The sequence below is a fragment of the Physeter macrocephalus genome, chromosome 4 (assembly GCF_002837175.3).
Source record: "Physeter macrocephalus isolate SW-GA chromosome 4, ASM283717v5, whole genome shotgun sequence".
In the NCBI taxonomy this organism is placed as follows: Eukaryota; Metazoa; Chordata; class Mammalia; order Artiodactyla; family Physeteridae; genus Physeter; species Physeter macrocephalus.
The window spans coordinates 99,991,876-100,011,442 of NC_041217.1; the positions used below are offsets into that span (position 1 = coordinate 99,991,876).

General features: G+C 39.4%; 1 protein-coding gene across 6 annotated transcripts in view; it reads right to left on the reverse strand.

Annotated features, from left to right (window-relative positions):
- Window positions 1–4,882: 4,882 nt before the first annotated feature.
- Window positions 4,883–19,567, reverse strand: part of RWDD3 (RWD domain containing 3) — an 88,038-nt gene continuing 73,353 nt past the window's right edge. For 3 of the 6 annotated variants that reach the window (XR_008617181.1, XR_008617180.1, XM_028489098.1), the window contains one exon: window positions 12,873–13,201. The gene's annotated coding sequence lies outside the window, so the exon portion shown is untranslated. Of the gene's footprint in view, window positions 4,915–7,789; window positions 7,807–11,551; window positions 11,605–12,872; window positions 13,202–19,567 lie in introns of those variants that run through there. The other 3 variants (XR_003679563.1, XR_008617186.1, XR_008617187.1) reach the window with 2 other exon arrangements.

Sequence of the window (19,567 nt, forward strand, 5' to 3'; positions counted from 1 at the left end):
ACTACCAAATGTAGGGTGGATAGCTAGTGGGAAGCAGCCGCCTGGCACAGGGAGATCAGCTTGGTGGTTTGTGACCACCTAGAGGGGTGGGATAGGGAGGGTGGGAGGGAGGGAGACGCAAGAGGGAAGAGATATGGGAACATATGTATATGTATAACTGATTCACTTTGTTGTAAAGCAGAAACTAACACACCATTGTAAAGCAATTATACTCCAATAAAGATGTTAAAAAAAAAATACCAAGACACCTTTTAATAATGGGCTGGCCGAAAAGTTCATTCGGGTTTCCTGTACAATGTTAATGAAAAACCCAAATGAACTTTTTGGTCAACCCAATAATATGGTCCCTATACTCATATTTCCAAACATCCTATTAGTAGCTTAAACTCAAAATGTCCCAAATTAAACACATTACCCTCCCTACAACATGAGTTCCTTTTACTACATCCTTCATTTTGATTAATATCATCACCATTCACTCAGTTGCCCAAGTGAGTCACCTTGGAGTCATCTTCAGCTCCTCCCTGGCCTTCACTGGCCTAGCCAATGAATCACAGCCCCATCTCCAATAAATATCTCACAAATAATCCAGCCTTACTTCACTCTTCCCATACTCACTGCATTGGTGACAATCCACATCATCTCAACCAAGGCTAGCTATCCTAAGTAAGACTATATTTCTTTCATATAATTGTCAAATTTGGAAATCTATCTTTTTTTTTAATTTTTATTTATTTATTTTTGGCTGTGTTGGGTCTTCGTTTCTGCGTGAGGGCTTTCTCTAGTTGTGGCGAGCGGGGGCCACTCTTCATCGCGGTGCGCGGGCCTCTCACTGTCGTGGCCTCTCTTGTTGCGGAGCTCAGGCTCCAGACGCGCAGGCTCAGTAGTTGTAGCTCACGGGCCCAGTTGCCCCGCGGCATGTGGGATCCTCCCAGACCACGGCTCGAACCCGTGTCTCCTGCATTGGCAGGCGGATTCTTAACCACTGCGCCACCGGGGAAGCCCGGAAATCTATCTTTTTAAAATTAACTGTTCTTTTGCCATATAAAGTTTCTACAATTTTTTTTTCTGTTTCTTATTGGAATTTTGCAAATATCTTTTCTTGAAAATGCCCCCTATAGTGGAAAAACCCAGGTATAGGTATAATTAAAGAAGAAGAAAACATTTTGAGAATCCTTAAGAGAAGTAAAACAGGAAAAGAGGAGCCAGAAGAGTCAGGCATACGTATATGGCTACTCTATCTTTTAAAGTTCTTCTTTCTGTCTCTAACTTGGAGGGTTTATAGTTTTATATTAAAGAGAGAGGCTGATTCCTTGTAGAGAATCTTCTAGTGTTCCAGGAGTTGAGACTATGAGACAATAAAATCTCCAAAGAAGAAAATGACAAAAAAAAGTGAAGATTTAAATAAACATTTCTCAAAAAAAAAAAAAAGAAAAAAGACTAGTCCACATTAATAAGCAAAATTTCTATGTGATACTTTTTTTTTGGTAAGCTTCCAAACTTTGCCCTCCACCCCCCAAATAAAAACTCCACTCTTTTATCAAGATATAATTTGAAATAATAATAATATTAGCTAACATTTATTTCATTCTTATCATGGGTCAAAACCCTTGCTAATTATTAACACCAACTTAATGAGGTAGGTGTTACTATGCTCATGGATGAAAAAAATTAGATCAGAGCAGTTAAGTAATTTGCTGGGTCACATTTACTTCACTATCTAAGTGTTCTTATCCACTATAGTGTAATGACTAAGTTAGCAATTTATTATCATATGTAAAAGCTACTAACAACTTTGGAATTTTGCTGGCTTCAAAAATACTATAAAATCGGGCTTCCCTGGTGGCGCAGTGGTTGCGCGTCCGCCTGCCGATGCAGGGGAACCGGGTTCGCGCCCCGGTCTGGGAGGATCCCACGTGCCGCGGAGCGGCTGGGCCCGTGAGCCATGGCCGCTGAGCCTGCGCGTCCGGAGCCTGTGCTCCGCAACGGGAGAGGCCACAACAGAGGGAGGCCCGCGTACCACAAAAAAAAATAATAATAATACTATAAAATCAAAAAGAAGGTACAGAGGGTTTTTTCCTCTTTTGTCAGCCATCGAGATGAGAATCAAGTAGAAGTTACAGAATTTGTGTGCTTTCCTACTACTTCTCAAATAACATTAAATAGTATCAGCAATAATGCACATCTTTACCACTTTCCTGTCTCTAAAAGGAATGCCTGTACTGTTTGCCATTCAATTTAATTCGGCTTTTCCACTGAGCCTGATATATCTAATCATGTTAAGGAAATATTCATCTATTCCTATTGAGTACAGAGATACCAATAACTGCCTTTTTAGACTATAATTTGGATCCTTTAACACTGTGGCATATGAAAAACATGGCCATAAATTCTTCTACTCCCTTCCCCTAAAGAAGTGAGGTCTCTGCCTCCTTCTAGGATCGGGGTGGATAGCAGAAATGACACTGCGACTCCAAGGCTAGCTCATAATAGGCCAGGCAGCCCTCTCCTTGCTCCCTGGGAACATCTGCCCTTGGATTGCCATTGTAAGAAGTCTGATGATCCTGAAACCACCATGCTGTGAGGAAGCCCAGGCAGCATGGAGAAATCATACATAAGGGCTCTGGTTAACAGTCCAGCTGAACCCAGCCTTGAGTCAGTCGTTCCATTCCATGCACCAGCCACGTGAAGAATCTCCCGAATGGTTCTCGTTCTCAGCCATTTAGATGAGGTCCCAGATAGTCTGAAGCAGAGACAAGCCACTTCTGCTATGCTCTGTCTAAATCCTCACAGAGTCTGAGAATTTGATAAACTGGTTATTTTATACCACTGTTTGGTACAGTTAGTTTGGTACGGTTAGTTATAGATAACCAGAACAAATGTAAATACCTTTCTTTGTCTCATTTTACACTTTCTGTCCTGAATTCATCTTTGTCTGATATTTAGATTGCAACCCTTAATTTCTTTTGTTTGAATTTGCCTCTTTTGCTTATCATGTTATTTTCAACCTTTCTGAATCATTTTATTTTGTCTCGTTGTTTTTTTTGTTTTTTTTTTGCGGTACTGGGGCCTCTCACTGTTGGGGCCTCTCCCGTTGCGGAGCACAGGCTCCGGACGCACAGGCTCAGCGGCCATGGCTCACGGGCCCAGCCGCTCCGCGGCATGTGGGGTCTTCCCGGACCGGGGCACGAACCGTGTCCCTTGCATCGGCAGGCGGACTCTCAACCACTGCGCCACCAGGGAAGCCCTGTCTCTTTTAAATAAAGCAGAGTGTTAACTTTTTCTTTATACTCCAATCTAAAAATCTTTCTCAGTTGATAGTTGAGCCAAACTCATTTATAATTTTAATATGACAGATATGTTGGATTTCAGTTCAATTGTATTATTTTATATTATTTTTTATTTTCTCTGTTTAAGTTTAGTGTAGTTTTTCACCACGTGGTCAACTTTGAGAGAGAGAGAGAAAGATGGTGTGTGTTTATGTGTGCATAGTGATTCTGCTCTTCAGAAAAGTTTATGTTTTTATTCCATGAGTTACATCTATAATAATAACTTTATAAAATACTCTCAGTCTTCTGTTTTTAAATAGTAGCTATTAGTTTCTTCCTCTTTCTCTCTCTTCTTCCTCCTCTTCAAACCACTCTTTCTCTCTCTCTCTCTCCTCCGCCACCCAGTGGTATATTATTATCTTTCTAATTTTTATCTCTGTAGTGCTAAATAAGCATTTCACTTTTATTACTTCATTTGGCAGCTTTATATGAAATTGTTTGTCAGTCACTACCAGTGAGGATTCAGCAAACTTATTCCACCTCTTACCTTCTTTGCCCCCTTCTTTTCTGCACTGTAGTTAGTTGTGTCACTCCTGCATAGTCATGCATATAATACTTGCATTCTGTTCTCTCATCCTAATTTCCACAATTGTCTTAGTCTTGGCTCCATCTTTAAATACACTTAAACTCAGTACCACAAAAGAATGAAGTAGGACCCTTACATTGTACCACATACAAAAATTAACTCAAAATGAATCAAGACCTAAATGTAAAAGCTAAAACTACAGCACTCTTAAAAGGAAACATAGGGGAAAAGGTTAGCAACACTGGGTTTGGCAATAGTTTATTGTATTGGATACAAGAGATAAATCGGACTATATCAAAATTTAAAACAATGCATCAAAGACATAATAATGTAAAAAGGCAACCACTGGAATAAGAGAAAATATTTGCACATCACATATATGATAAGGAGTTGATATCCTGATATACAGAGAACTCCTAAACAACAACAACTAAATAACTAAACAACAACAAAAGCTCAATTTTAAAATGGGCAGGGAATTTGGATAGACATTCTCCAAAAAGACATACAGATGGTCAATTTTCAAGATACACCTGAAAAGATGCTCAACATTACTAATCACTAAGGAAATGCAAATCAAAACCACATGAGATACCACGTCACACACATTAGGATGTCTACTAACAAAAAAACAGAAAATAGCAAGTGTTGGTGAGGATGCAGAGAATTTGGAACCCTTGTTGCACTGCTGGTGTGAATGTAAAATGGTGAAGCCACTGTGGAAAACAGTGTGGCTGGTCCCCAAAAAATTAAAAAGAGAACTACCACATGATCCAGCAATTTCTCTTTTGGGTATATCCCCAAAGAATTGAAAGCCACATCTCTTAGAGATATTTGTATATCCACGTTCATAGCAGCTTTATTCACAATAGCCAAAAGGTGGACATAACCCAAATGCTCATCAGTGGATGACTGGGTAAACAAAATGTGGCATATACATACAATGAAATATAGACATACCTCGGAGACGTTGCAGGTTCGGTTCTAGACCACTGCAATGAAATGAATATCATCACAGTAAGCGAGGCACAAACCTTCAACCTGTAAGAAACGCAGTATCTGCGAAGCAGAATAAGACAAGGTATGCCTTTATTATTCAGACTTAAAAAGGAAGGAAATTCTGACACATACTATGACATGGATGAACCTTTGCACAGGTGCAGTCTATGGTCCACGCCTGCGCTATGTTAGGCCAGCTCAGTTTTTTTTGTTCCCCGGCCTTAATCGGGCACCTTGTTGCTGCACGGGGTTCTTCCCCTGGACATGAAAGCCCTAGGCAAGGAGTATGTGAAGGATGAATTTAGGAGACATAAGACCTTTGGTTCTGACAAGGCTCAGTGTTTGTTGCAGAAAAGGGAGGTATATGCCACAGTGCTATGGCAACAAGCTAAAGAAAACACAAAATTCAACTGAAAAAGCATGTTTTGGAACCATCCTCCCAGAAGAAAAACGTAATGACTTTGGTGCTGAACAAATTGGACAGTTGCAGGAGCTGATGCAAGAAGCCACTAAATCCAATAGCCAATTTAGTATCACTGACTCTATGAAACCAAAAATTTAGTCTATTACAATAAAGCTTAACAAAGCATTTAAAGTTCAAAAAAATTACTATGCTCAGTGAAATAAGCCAATCACAAAAAGACAAATACTGTACATTTCCACTTAAACAGGATACTTAGAATAGTCAAATTCATACAAAGTAGAATGGTAGTTGCCAAGGGATGAGGGAAAAAGAAATGGGGAGCTGTTTAATGGGTATAGAGTTTTAGTTCTGCAAGATGAAAAGAGTTTGAGGTTGGTTGTACAACAATGTGAACACACTTAACACTACTGAACTGTACACTCAAAAAATTGGTTAAGATTGTACATTTTATGTTATGTGTATTTTACTGCAATTAAAAATAAAATGTTTGAAAATAGAGGAAAAAACATGTATATGAAAAGGAACTCAAAGACATATCAACTGCAATGTATAACCCCTATTTGGAGCTCAATTTGAACAAATCAACTATTTTTAAAATTTTAAAAATCTATGAGATAATCACAAAATATGAACACTAGATATTTGATGGCATTAAAGAATTACTGTCATTTATTTTTTGGTGTGATAATGGTACTGGGGTTGTATTTTTTAAATATTCCTTACATCTCTTTTGTTTTAGAGATACTACTAAAATTTTTATGGATGAAATGACATAATGGATTATTTCCCAGTTGGAGGACAGGGAGAAAATGATTAGGGGTATAGATGAGACAAGATTGGCTACGATAACTGTTGAAGCTGGGTAGTGGGTACATGGGAGTTCATTATACTATTCTCTCTACTTTTGTTTACTTTGAAATTTTTCCTAATAAAAAAGTTCAATTTCAGAAAGAAAAAAAAAGTTCACTGCCAGTACTTTTGCCCCAGACATGCCAGCCATCGCTAGATTGGTAGAACTTCTCCCATGAGTAGTTTATTCAATAAAGGCTCGGGGCAACAGTCATCCCTGAGATTTTCCGCACGCTGTTGAGGTGGATATGACATCCTTGGCTCACACTTTCTTTCCCTGAGAATCTGAGAGGTACTGCCCCTCCAGCTCCTGGTGTTGAACGTGACTGTGGATATGAGTATGAAGTCAGCCTGATATTTTTCCCTCTCTAAGTCATTGTACTTCAGCCTTTTACTGCCAGAAGTATTCTTCTTTCGTTTTTAGAATTCAATCTCACCAGGGTATTTCTGGTGAGATTTCCGATTATGATGATCTGAGTCAATATTCCCTGATACACACAGTTTTTGCAGTTTGTAGAGTCACATTTTATTATCAGCGAGCTTCCCTGAATTGTATTTTTAAATGTTTGGGTTTTCTTTCATTCTTTATGTTTTTCTCCTAGAACTCAATTGTATGTATCCAGGATGTCCTTTTCTTGTCTTTTATGTCCATTATTTTTTTTTTTTTGCGGTACGCGGGCCTCTCACTGTTGTGGCCTCTCCCATTGTGGAGCACAGGCTCCGGACGCGCAGGCTCAGCGGCCATGGCTCACGGGCCCAGCCGCTCCGCGGCATGTGGGATCTTCCCGGACCGGGGCACGAACCCGTGTTCCCTGCATCGGCAGGCGGACTCTCATCCACTGCACCACCAGGGAAGACCTATGTCCATTATTTCCATCACTGTTTTTATCGTGGCTCTTTTCCTCACGTTTCTTCCAATTGTGTCTTCATTCTGTGATTATTTATTCCCTGCATTTCAGCTCATCTTTTATATTTTCCACTTCTCCTCTGTGTTCTTCAATTTTTTTCTTTGTGGTCTTCATTCATCAAGGTAATGGCTTCGTCGAGTATCCTTTTATTTTAATTCATAGCAAATCGTCAGGATGAGATTTTCATCTGCTTGGGAGCGTTCTCCATCTGCCGGGTAGCTTGGCTGCTCCTTCCCACATTTTTTTCCAATAGGATCTTTCTTTTTTCAACTTGTCATCATTAAATGAGTTGCACTTTCCCAAACCAGCTATTTTCAAGCAGTTCTCTGACTGGGGAGTGGCCAGAGTGGCCTTCCAGGCTATATTCTCCTCTGCTGCCCCAAGAATTAGATTGTTCCCTGCAAATACAGCTCATCTTCGGATTCCTGGTTCAGCTGTTTACTGTATTTCTTGGCGCCAAACCAGGAAAGGCACACTCCTACACCAGCCCTGCTAACCTGAATTCCTAGGCAACTGTGTTCACTTTAGCACTTCAAGTGAACCCTTCCCCTTCAGGATAGTATTTTCGCGGGCACTTGCTGTGATCTGCCATCCCTGACTCTTTGCACTCTCTGTGCTTCTTTTTGTTTCCTTCTCTGCAGCTGCTACACAGGTTCAGCTTCTCTTGGCAGTTCTTACAGGTGTTACAGAGTCTGTGGTTTATATTTGTCTCCTGGTTTTTCTGAAAATGGCAGAGATTCTTCCTTTTCTTTTTTTCCTTTTGTATGATCCCTAGGACACGAAGAGGGCAAATGCTGTTATGCACAGCCTCATGCATACCAGAAGTCTGACGACATTATTAGGGAGACACTCTTGAGAAGCTTTATGCCTCCCATTTTATCATGGTTGACTTTGGTTTTGTTACTCTGATTTTAATGAATTTACCCTCTATAAAAACAGTTCGCTTTCTTCTCACTCAGTGTGTGTATAAAACGTGCTTAGTTTTATACACACACTGAGGCTTTCTGAGCAAGAGTAAACCATCTCACCTGGGAAAGCATAAAAATAATGTAAAGGGAAGGATAAGCCCAGTTGCAACAGAATTCTTCCACTCAGTCAATCCTGAAATGGAAGCAGGATTATTGCAAACCAACTTATGATGCCTTACCAGCTGCTGAACTGGATCCCGCTTTAACTCTGCAGGATGACAGAATGAACTTATTTTCTTTCATGTAATGAAACCAGGATCTTTCATGGTCAGTAAGAGTGAGGAAGCATCTGGATTCATTGACTGCAACAGACCTTAATAGTGTGTAACTCGCTGGGGGAAAATTGTGTGTATCGTATTGTCATTTTGCATCTGTTACTCTGATTAGGATCATTGTAATACATTCAGATTCATTAATGATGACTACTTTGGATCCCTAAATAATTAATGGAATCATAGGTGTCTCCCTCAGCAACAAACTGCTGGCACTGTGTATTAGGCAGTACTGTGAGCTCTGAATAAAAAGCTCTGACACAGCTCCATCTGCTTTTGCCAGGCACCTCCTCTTGCACCAGCTTTCTTAGCCAAGCCCGGAAAAATAGGCAGAGCCAAGAGTAGAAACCAAAGCAGACTCCATGCATCGCGATGGTTTTAAATGCAAGATGCCAGGCTCCAACTCATCTAGTGAATCAGAATCCCTGGATGGTGGCACCTGGGAATCAGCATTTTGATAGACGTCCCAATGTTTCCTATGTGCCCTAAAGACTGAGAAGCTCTGGATGGAGACCTCTTGCCCAGAAAAAAGTCAGCAAGATGGGGAAAATATTATGTTGTGAATCCTAGTCCACTAGAACTCTATCACTTTGTGTGTGGATTTTCCTTACCTCACATGCCTAATATGGTTCCAAGGCTGGAAGGAAAGAATTTCTCCTACTTCTAAATTACAAAAAAAAAATCTCATCCTCCTCCACCTGATTTTGCTAATTTTGTTGCTCTGCCCAGTTCAGCGCACACTCTGAGGATGAGCAGTTGACCACATGTGAAGCAAAAATGTTAATATTCTGAGATTTTTCTGAGAGCAAATCTAAAGGAATAAAAAAGAAAAGCCAATTTATTAGGCTATGATTAAAAACACACACACAATTAACCGTGGAATTGCTTGTTTCCCAATATCCCAAGGACAATGATTCTTGGTAGATTTTTCCATTTATCAGCATTTCATCAAAGTAGAAGACTATACAAATAAATGGCAGTGGCATATCCTGAGGCATTGCAGAGGTCATGAAGAGATCTATAATCCACACAAATTGCAAACATTAATAAAGATAAGGCCCTAGTCATGAACTGTGGAGCTAATGTATATTTGTAAATGTCTCAAGACTAGATGGAAAGAGGAGGTAGGGAGGGACCCATGAAAGTAGATAATGAAGGTGGGGGAGGGGACCAGGAGACAATACCAAGGAAATCTGATGCAATTTACATCCCAGAAACCATTCTGCTGCAGTGGAGGGAAGCCAGCCTGGCCTGGCTTTCTCCCAGGCTGCACCTCAGGACGTCCTCCAGAAAGTTTCCACAGATGAGCTCAGTAGCCCTACCCAAGGTTACCACTAGAAAAATCAAACAATTAGCAGCATATCAAAGTAATCACAGGGAGCCGGAGGATTCTTGCAAACTCCAGATGCCTAAATTACTGCTCAAAATGTCATGGGCACACCAGGCTAATACATGGCAGACAAGAGGCATCACTTACAAATGGAAACAGGTATTGAGAGAAGAGCAAATTTTAGCAAAGTGTTACTAAAGTAGCACAAAAGTAGTCACCATGTGCCAGGCCTTATTGTCAAGCATTTATTTATTTAAATTTAACCCTCACTGCAACCTTTCCAGATGACACTCATTTTACTGATGAGGAAACTAAATATGTAATAAGGACACTTATCTAGGGAGTAGTGGAGCCAGGCAGGATACGAACCATACACATCTAACTCCAAAGTTCATGCTTTAAACCACAATCCTACTATGGAAGATGCTGGATCCCTTTAGTGGTATAGGCTTGAAAGCTGCCATTCGGGTAAGATACACAGGAGGAAGAGTCTGCATCTGTGAATCTACACTCAATTTGGCTAAATGAGAGACGCTGTGAGATCTAAGGAAAGTAACATGGCTTTGGACATGGCAGCACATTTGACTTTCTGGATGAGGAATGAGATCAGAAGTCAAGAATTCCTGGGACTTCCCTGGTGGTGCAGTGGTTAAGAATCCGCCTGCCAATACAGGGGACATGTGTTCGAGCCCTGGTCCGGGAAGATCCCACATGCCGCAGAGCAACTAAGTCCATGCACCGCAACTACTGAAGCCTGCGTGCTTAGAGCCCGTGTTCCTCAACAAGAGAAGCCACCGCAATGAGAAGACTGCACACTGCAACGAAGAGTAGCCCCAGCTCGCTGCAACTAGAGAAAGCCCGCACGCAGCAACAAGACCCAACGCAGCCAATAAATTAAAAAAAAATAAATTTATTAAAAAAAAGAATTCCTGGTTCCATCAGACTTATACGTAGACAATGGATATTCATTCAATTAATCATTTAATTTTGACTTTGTCAATCTGTATTCCCAGTGTTAAACACAGTATTGCCTGGCATATGGTAAGTGCCCAGTAAATGCCTGATGAATGAGTAAATAAATATATGAACTGGTGAATGGATGAATCAGTGTTCAAAGAAATACACATCCCCATATTCACTTGTAGAAAATCATTGTACACAGGCCAGCACACCAACCCCACCATCATCAATCCTTTTTGCCAGATATTGGTCCCCAAGCTTCTGTACAAGTAAAGAGGGTATAGTCATAGTCACAGCTGCTTATGTAACAGACTGTGGCAAGAGCAGTAAATAAATGAGGCTCAGGCCATGAGCATTCCCAGGCTGACGACTCACATAGCACCAGGGTTTCTGTCCATGGCCATTATTTTTTAGCATTTCTTTGCATTGCCCTTTTACTACAAGAATCAATCTGAACTTTTAATCATTTGCTTTTTGACCTAAAGTATATGGATTTACAGCACACTTTTCAGGGCTATGGGATCTTTGTCTTGGACTTTCCATTGTTTAAAGTTTAATCTTAACTAATTGGAGCTAATTTGAGATCAACAAAACCTTCCAATCTCTATCCAGGGGCCATGAAAGTATTAAAAAAAAAACCCATACAATTTTCCAGCTGAGTTGAAGTTCATTTCATGGGCAAGCATAGGAAGGACCCACGTTTAATAAATAGATTCTTTCTATTTATTGCAGCTTTCAATCGACAGATGACTTCATGATGGAAAAAACAAAAAGGACAAGAAGTTAGACCTCCTAGGTTTGAAACATGCTTTCACCACTATTAGATGTGTGAACTTGAGTAAATTACTGTCACACTGGATCTGTTTGTCCCATTGAAAAATGAAGTGTTGAACTCTCTGCTAGATCTATAAACACACACATGACATTTATTATAGTCCATCTTATTCCATAAGTTCACCTTGTTTATCATTGAGGTTGTGAGTTACCTGAGGATGTGTCATAAACTTTCTTCTTTCATCTCTTCCATTGCTTCCAGACACTGTTAAACACAAAAAGCTAATCAGCAGTCAACTGAATTGAAGTAAATCAAGGTTCCCCACATTTGCCTTCCAAAAACTATCAACATGAAAACCTTTCCAAATTTATGTAAAGAAACACTTCAATAATCAAAACAACATGCTGTATTTGGTGTTTTTTTCCTTCTCTTTTATTTCTCACATATGTGTGCTCCCTTGTGTGTGTGTATGTGTGTGTGTGTATTTAAAATAATCCATGCTTCTTTCACTCTTCATTAAAAATTGTAAGGGTTTTGGGCTTCCCTGGTGGCGCAGTGGTTGAGAATCCACCTGCCGATGCAGGGGACACGGGTTCGTGCCCCGGTGCGGGAAGATCCCACATGCCGCGGAGCGGCTGGGCCCGTGAGCCATGGCCGCTGAGCCTGTGCGTCCGGAGCCTGTGCTCCGCAACGGGAGAGGCCACAACAGTGAGAGGCACGCGTACCGGAAAAAAAAAAAATATATATATATATATAGTAATGGTTTTGTACATGATTTCCCCACGTGAAATTTTTATTGGAAATGGAAAATACTCAATTTCTGTTTTCACTAAGTGGTTTAAAACACATGACAATTAACAAATGAGTCACAGGCAGCCTCTTCCTGTAACTAATGCACTGCAAGCTGGATTCATCAATTACAGCAAGGATAGACTATCCACTTTACCAAACACCCAGGTTTCCTAGACTTTGTGCCTTTTTTGTTTGTTTGCATTTCTCTTTTCTTTCTACCTGTTTTATTCATCAATTGTCTCCAGCAAATTATAGCAAAGGTGTCTCCCTTCTCTATTGCCACTCTGCAATCTATACTTAACTGCAGAGTAACAGCAATAGAAGCCATAACTAACAGCCCCAGCCTTCTAAATCTGCAAGCCTGGGAAGAATCTCGTATCAGGACATTACGTGCTAGATTTAATGTGGATGTTGTAGTCTGAAGCGAAAATTATTTGTACAGCTGGAATATAACATTTGCATAAGTTACAATTAAAAGAGAAAATATAATTACAAATTTTCAACTTAATTTGAATGGTTTTTAAAATACTCATTTGGCATAGGCAACAGCTTGCAGGGAAACAGAACACGCTCTCGGAGTTGCATCCCTTTGTCTGAGTATCAGTAGTGAACTCATTTTGAATGGTTTGCTTTAACCCCTGAATCCCAACACTAACCAGCATTGAGAATCTAAGGTGCAAGGCACTGTTTGTTTTGAATAGGATTACAACATACACAGCAATTCATAAATATTTGCATCTTTTAATTGTTTCTAAAAATGAAGTGGCAAGTGACAGCCAACAGTAATGTTATTTCTCCCATGGAGCGAATGAGCAGTGGAATTTTAACTAGTTTCATTCCCTTTCAGCTCTCAGATCTGAGATCTTTGGTCACATCTCCTGTATAATGTTTTCCTCATATCACAGTCTCTTTAATGGCTCCAGCTTCTGATTTTTTTTTCCCTCCTTAATTACATGTCTTTTTCTTGTAGCGACTTCATGCTGAAGGCATGTCATTCTTCTCAGACACAGGCTCGGCTAGGTGTCCATGCACCAAGTCCATTTGTTCATTTGTTTTCAGGATTTCTTTTCTAAGAAACAAAGGAATCCTTTTATTATCCTCAAACATGAGAATCAAAATTTTCATAAAATATTTTGTACAGCATGTTTACTTGAAACCCTGCTTCCCAAAAGTCGTGATAAATGTGATTATTATGTAACGTGCATTGTGTGGCATCAATGAGTTTTGAAAAAGAGATAAAAAAGAGAAAATTATTCCATTCAATTATTCAATCTTTCTCAGAAAAAAAAAGGATCGAAAAAGACACATAAATGGAAAAAATTGCTATTATTTTGAATTACACAATTAACTATGCCTTTCTATTTTCCTGATCCTTCTTTTCACAGCTATCTCCAAATAATGAGACATCAGAACATACTCTAGGAAAAAAAATGAATTACAAAAACTGATCCTTTGTTCTATTTGCCCTGGAATCTGAAAAGGAAATTCTATGGGAAACAGAAAAATATAAAGTAATAATATAACCTTATTTCACCTTTTTCCTGAGAAACCACAAAGGTGGTCATTTGATTGAGAGTGTTATTAAGTAGCATCATTTTTTAAATCACAGAAACCCTGTTTATTTATGGAATAAAAATACAGGACAATGAGAGCAGCACCACACCACCTTCAGGAAAATGCACTGCTGTTTAGAATGACTTGCTGAAACTAACAAGGAAACTACCTAAATGATGGCCCTGTAGATAGACATCTTTTGTGCAACAAGCCTACAATAACTTCATCATTCAAAACTGGGATATAAATTGAATACATATATATGATAAATACATATACATTTTATTTTTATTGAAAAACTTCCAAGATTTTAATAAGCTTTATCCTGGGGCCTATTGGCACCTGTCAACCTCCTGGCCCACCAGCATTCTCATTTCTTTTCTCTTTGATGCACTGTGGATAACTGTATCAGACCCTAAGTTTACATTCAGAGTCATAAGCCAGAAGCAGACCATTTCCTAGAATAAATGGTATTTCCCAAACGGTGGAACATTTTTACCACTGGTGAGATAATTTTAGTTGCCATATTCCAAATATTTTCATTGCTATCTATTTATTTTTAAAAATATATTACATCAAACTTGTGATCTCACCAATTTTATTACTTAGAATTATATTGAGGAAAAATATCACAGATGGTATGCAGGCATAGCAAAGTCATGAAAGAGGTACAGAAATGACTAAAGTTTAGGAAACACTATCCTAAAAAAAATCACTTATCTATATTAACATATCCTCACAGTAGCGGTGTGAGATTTTTTTTTTAATGTTTATTGGAGTATAGTTGCTCTACAATGTTGTGTTAGTTTCTGCTGTACAGCAAAGTGAATCAGTTATACACATACATATGTATAACTCTTTTTTAGATTTCCTTCCCGTTTAGGTCACCACAGAGCACTGAGTAGAGTTCCCTGTCCTATACAATAGGTTCTCATTAGTTATCTACTTTATACATAGTAGTGTATAAATGTCAATCCCAATCTCCCAATTCACCCCACCCCCCTTCCCCACTTGGTATCCATAAGTTTGTTCTCTACATCTGTGACTCTATTTCTGCTTTGCAAATAAGTTCATCTGTACCATTTTTCTAGATTCCACATATAAGAAATATTGTACGATATTTGTTTTTCTCTTTCTGATTTATTTCACCCTGCATGACAGTCTCTAGGTCTATCCATGTCTCTGCAAATGGCACTATTTCATTCCTTTTTATGGCTGAGTAATATTCCATTGTATATATGTACCACATCTTCTTTTTCCATTTGTCTGTTGATGGACATTTAGGTTGCTTCTGTGTCCTGGTTATTGTAAATAGTGCTGCAATGAATACTGGGGTGCATGTATCTTTTCGAATTATGGTTTTCTCTGGGTATATATGGCCAGGAGTGGGATTGCTGGGTCATATGGTAGTTCTACTTTTAGTTTTTTGAGGAACCTCCATACTGTTCTCCATAGCGGCTGTATCAATTTACATTCCCACCAACAGTGCAAGAGGGCTCCCTTTTCTCCACACCCTCTCCAGCATTTATTGTTTGTAGATTTTTTGATGATTGCCATTCTGACTGGTGTGAGGTAATACCTCATTGTAGTTAATATAGGTAAAACATTTAGACAGGTGTCTAACACTTAGTAAGTACTATACAAATGTTTCCTATTATATGATCACTGTAGATCTGAAGAAGTGTGACTGGAAATCATGAATAATTTAGTCCCTTCAATTATGAAGTTATTTTAAATGTGAATATTACTTTAATGCCTTAGATAGCTTACCAATTAAACAGGATAGTAACTAAAGAGATTCAAAAACTGGTAGGGATGATATAAACAAAGATCAAAATAAACATGAAATAATATATTATCATCTGTCTCATTCCTTATATTGGTGTTTAAACATATTTTAGGTATTGAAGTAAAAATCTTAAGAAACAAGTTTTTCTACTCTTTGCAACTACAGTTGTTAACCATTTGCAGTAGAGAATAACATTCCTTGGCTCATATTTTCAGTGACAGAACCACTAAACCTTTGAACTGGAAAGACCTTTAAGATGAAAGGCCAATCCTATCATGGCTTACATAAGTAAACAGGTGGATTTGTAATGGGCTTTTAGGGTCTTAATGAGCAACTCTGTGGAGGATGGGAATTGCAAGCAATGAGAACAACTGGTTCAAAAGTACTAAAGCAGGGGTTCATGACTTATTCTAGGTGTCCAAGGCTATGTAGTAGGAACCAGTATTAGGAAATAACGCTGGAAAATGCTTTTTTTTTTTTTTTTTTTTTGCAGTACACAGGCCTCTCACTGTTGTGGTCTCTCCCGTTGCGGAGTGCAGGCTCAGTGGCCATGGCTCACAGCCCTAGCCGCTCCGCGGCATGTGGGATCTTCCCGGACCGGGGCACGAACCCGTGTCCCCTGCATCGGCAGGCGGACTCTCAACCACTGTGCCACAAGGGAAGCCCTGGAAAATGCTTTTTAATCATCCAACCTTTAAGGTCAGTAATTTCTGAAGTCGGTACAAGTAACCTGACCTGTAACTTTGAAGTGAGACAGATCTAGGTATGACTCTCCACTTGTTACATAAGCAAAGTTTTTGAGCCTCAGATTATGTAACAGGGTTATTACAGTGATTAAGTGATTGTACATAGAACTCATAGCTGAGATGCCTGGCTGATTGAAAGTATACTCAAATGTTTGTCTTTCTGACCCCTGTCATCATATGAATAACAATCTGGAAAAAAAAAAATCACCTTTCCATCAGGGACTGAGTTCTTAATTTTTTAAGAAAAAAAAGAATTTCTCAAAAAAATTTTTGGAAGGAAATTAAAACCCCAAGGAAGAGCAAATTATTTTTAATTTTTACTCTTCTCCTTGATTTATGGAAGACATTTCTCAAAAAGGGTAAAAACACCCCAGCACAGTGGCTTTTCTTGAATGCAGAGAGTAAATTCGGAACAGGCACTCTCAGGAAAATGTGGGAATTTTCCTGAAGGGACCTCACCACAAGCCAAGACCTGATGGGATAAAGAAGAGCCTATGACGAGCTGTGGACATGGTGCGGGTTGCTCCTCGAGGCTCAGGCCACATCAAGGCAGGAACGCAGTGATGCTCACCAGCAGGTAAGGGCTGCCCCAGAAAGAGACCCTGAACGGAGCTCCCAGAGGTGGAGGCAAACACTGGAGCCTCGGAGCCCCCCTTCCCTCCCCAGCTCTGGCCGCTCCACATCTCTTCCTCTCCCCTCCCCTCCCCCCGCACCTTCCCTGCCCTTCTTTCTTCCTCTTCTCTCTTTCACCAACTGAACTAACTATAGCAGCATGGAAATCTGTTTTTTCTTTAGTGAATGTCTTTATATACACCTTTTTGTTTTCTCTTGAGTTTTAAATGTGTGTGATTTCAAAGTTTTATATTTCCAGTTCCCCAAAAAGGCTAGAATCAGACTTAAAAAAATAGCCCTAGGTTGGTTTTCACTCGTATGTGGTTCTAAGATAGACAGTTTGTATGATTCAGTGCCCACTCCCACCACCAAGTTTGAAAGTAGAGTGATAATCAGAGCTGAAGCAAAGGGACCAATTTTCCCCTCTTGGTAGGAAGAGTAATACATGTAACATAAGAATAACTAATGGAGTGGAAGAACCATTGTGTTTTGTTGCTCTTTGTAGTATCCTGAAGAAGTCATGCCATTTTGAACAGTAATCAAGGAAAGTCTAGTGTAATTCACTATTAAGAGAAAATAGATCATGCTTTAAAAATGTTTCTTTATACCCTTTTTCATGTAAACTATACCTCCTAGAGCAAATGTCAGAATGAATAAGTGGGATAGAGCAGGGGTTTTCACACTAAATTCCTCAGAGCCCTGCATCGGGTGGGGTGCAGGGTGAGGAGCTGAGGGGGAAGGGAAGGAACATTATGTGGAAAGTTCTCCAGGCTCCTCCACCCCCTTCACCAACAGCAACTCTGCTGTTACCTGTTTTATATATGGGAATCATTGAAGATTTCACCTAAAAAAAACATAAAAAGGATTCCACTGTTCTTAAAATTTGGAAAGTCATGGGAATAAAAAAATTCATATGCCTGCGTTGACCCTGGGAACATGGAAAAGGGTATAAAGATGGTGAATGCTTCTTCAGACTAACAGTTTCTTTTTAATTCTTCAAAAGACTCATTAAGTTATATCCTGCTCTTCTGTGACCTTGGAAAGTACTCCCTACTCCTCCTACCTCCTACTCCTTGTGGTGGGGAGGGAGTCACAAAGATCAGATTGATTGGGTTACTCTCCCTCTACAGTTTTATGTAAATTTGTCAAATAACTAAGATCTCTGTCCTGACAAGAGCCAGGTAAGTCTAAACACTTCTTACAGACAGAGCTGACAAAATTCAAAAGTAGTTTGGGTAAAAGAGACTCATTAATTTCAAACGGGCGTTTGACTCCCAAAGGGAAGACATACATCATCAGTCGGAGCATTGTGATGTCACAGAGGAACTTCATTAGTCTGCCAGTTAGAAAGGAGTCATGAGAGTTAAGTAAAATGAAATGTAAATAACTGCTTAATTAGGTGTCCATGAAAACTGGAGAGTCTCCAAAGTCGTTAGATATGACCATGCTTGGCTGGCAGCTTCTTAGACTGAGGGTTAGTGCTGTCATAACCTTCTGTAACAGCTGGAAGGTGGCTGGGAGACTCCACATAGGTCCCCAGAAGACAGGTTGACCTGGATGAAGCATTCAAGACAATTAGGTGTAACTTCGTCCACATGGTTGGGGTCCTCTAGAGCAGCAGTTCCAGAACTTCTTGGGGCCACTCCAGTAGAACAAAATATTTAGGAATCACCTCTACTTCTGCTGAGGCAAGGGGTGGGAGCAGGCATAGAGAGAGAAAACTTTAACAGAAGGAGTGAGGAAACTGGACACCTACATATACAACAATGAGATTAGAACATTCCCTCACACCATATACCAAAATAAACTCAGAGTGGATTAAAGACCTAAGTGTAAGACCTGAAACCATAAAACTAGAAGAGAACATAGGCAGAACACTCTTTGACATAAATCACAGCAATATTTTTTGGATCTGTCTCCAAAGGCAAAAGAAATAAAAGCAAAAATAAACAAATGGAACTTAATTAAACTTTAAAGCTTTTGCACAGCAAAAGAAACCATCACTGAAACAAAAAGGCAACCTACAGAATGAGAGAAAACACTATGACCTACAAGGTAATATATATAAACAGCTCATAGAACCCAATATCAAGAAAAACCCGAACAACCCAATCAAAAAATGGGCAGAAGACCTGAACAGATGTTTTTCCAAAGAAGACATACAGATGGTTAAGAAACACATGAAAAGATGCTCAACATCGTTAATTACTAAAGAAATGCAAACCAAAACAATGAAATGCCTCCTCACACCTGTCGGAGTGGCTATCATCCAAAGTCTGCAAATAACAAATGTTGAAGAGGATGTGGAGAAAATGGGCCCTTCCTATACTGTTGGTGGGAATGTAAATTGGTGCAGCCACAATGAAAAACAGTATGGAGGTTCCCCAAAAAACAAAAAATAGAACTCCATATGACCTAGCAATTCCACTTCTAGGGATATATCCCAAAAAAACCCCACTAATTTGAAAAGATACATGCACCCCAATGTTCATAGCAGCACTATTTACAATAGCCAAGATATGGAAGCAACCCAAGTGTAATATATATATATATATATATATATATATATATATATAAAATGGAATGTTACTCAGCTGTAAGAAGGAATGAAATTCTGCCATTTGCAACAATGTGGATGGACCTAGAGAATAGTATGCTTATTGTAAAATGTCAGACTGAGAAAAACAAATACTGTATGATATCACTTATCTGTGGAATCTAAAAAATAATACAA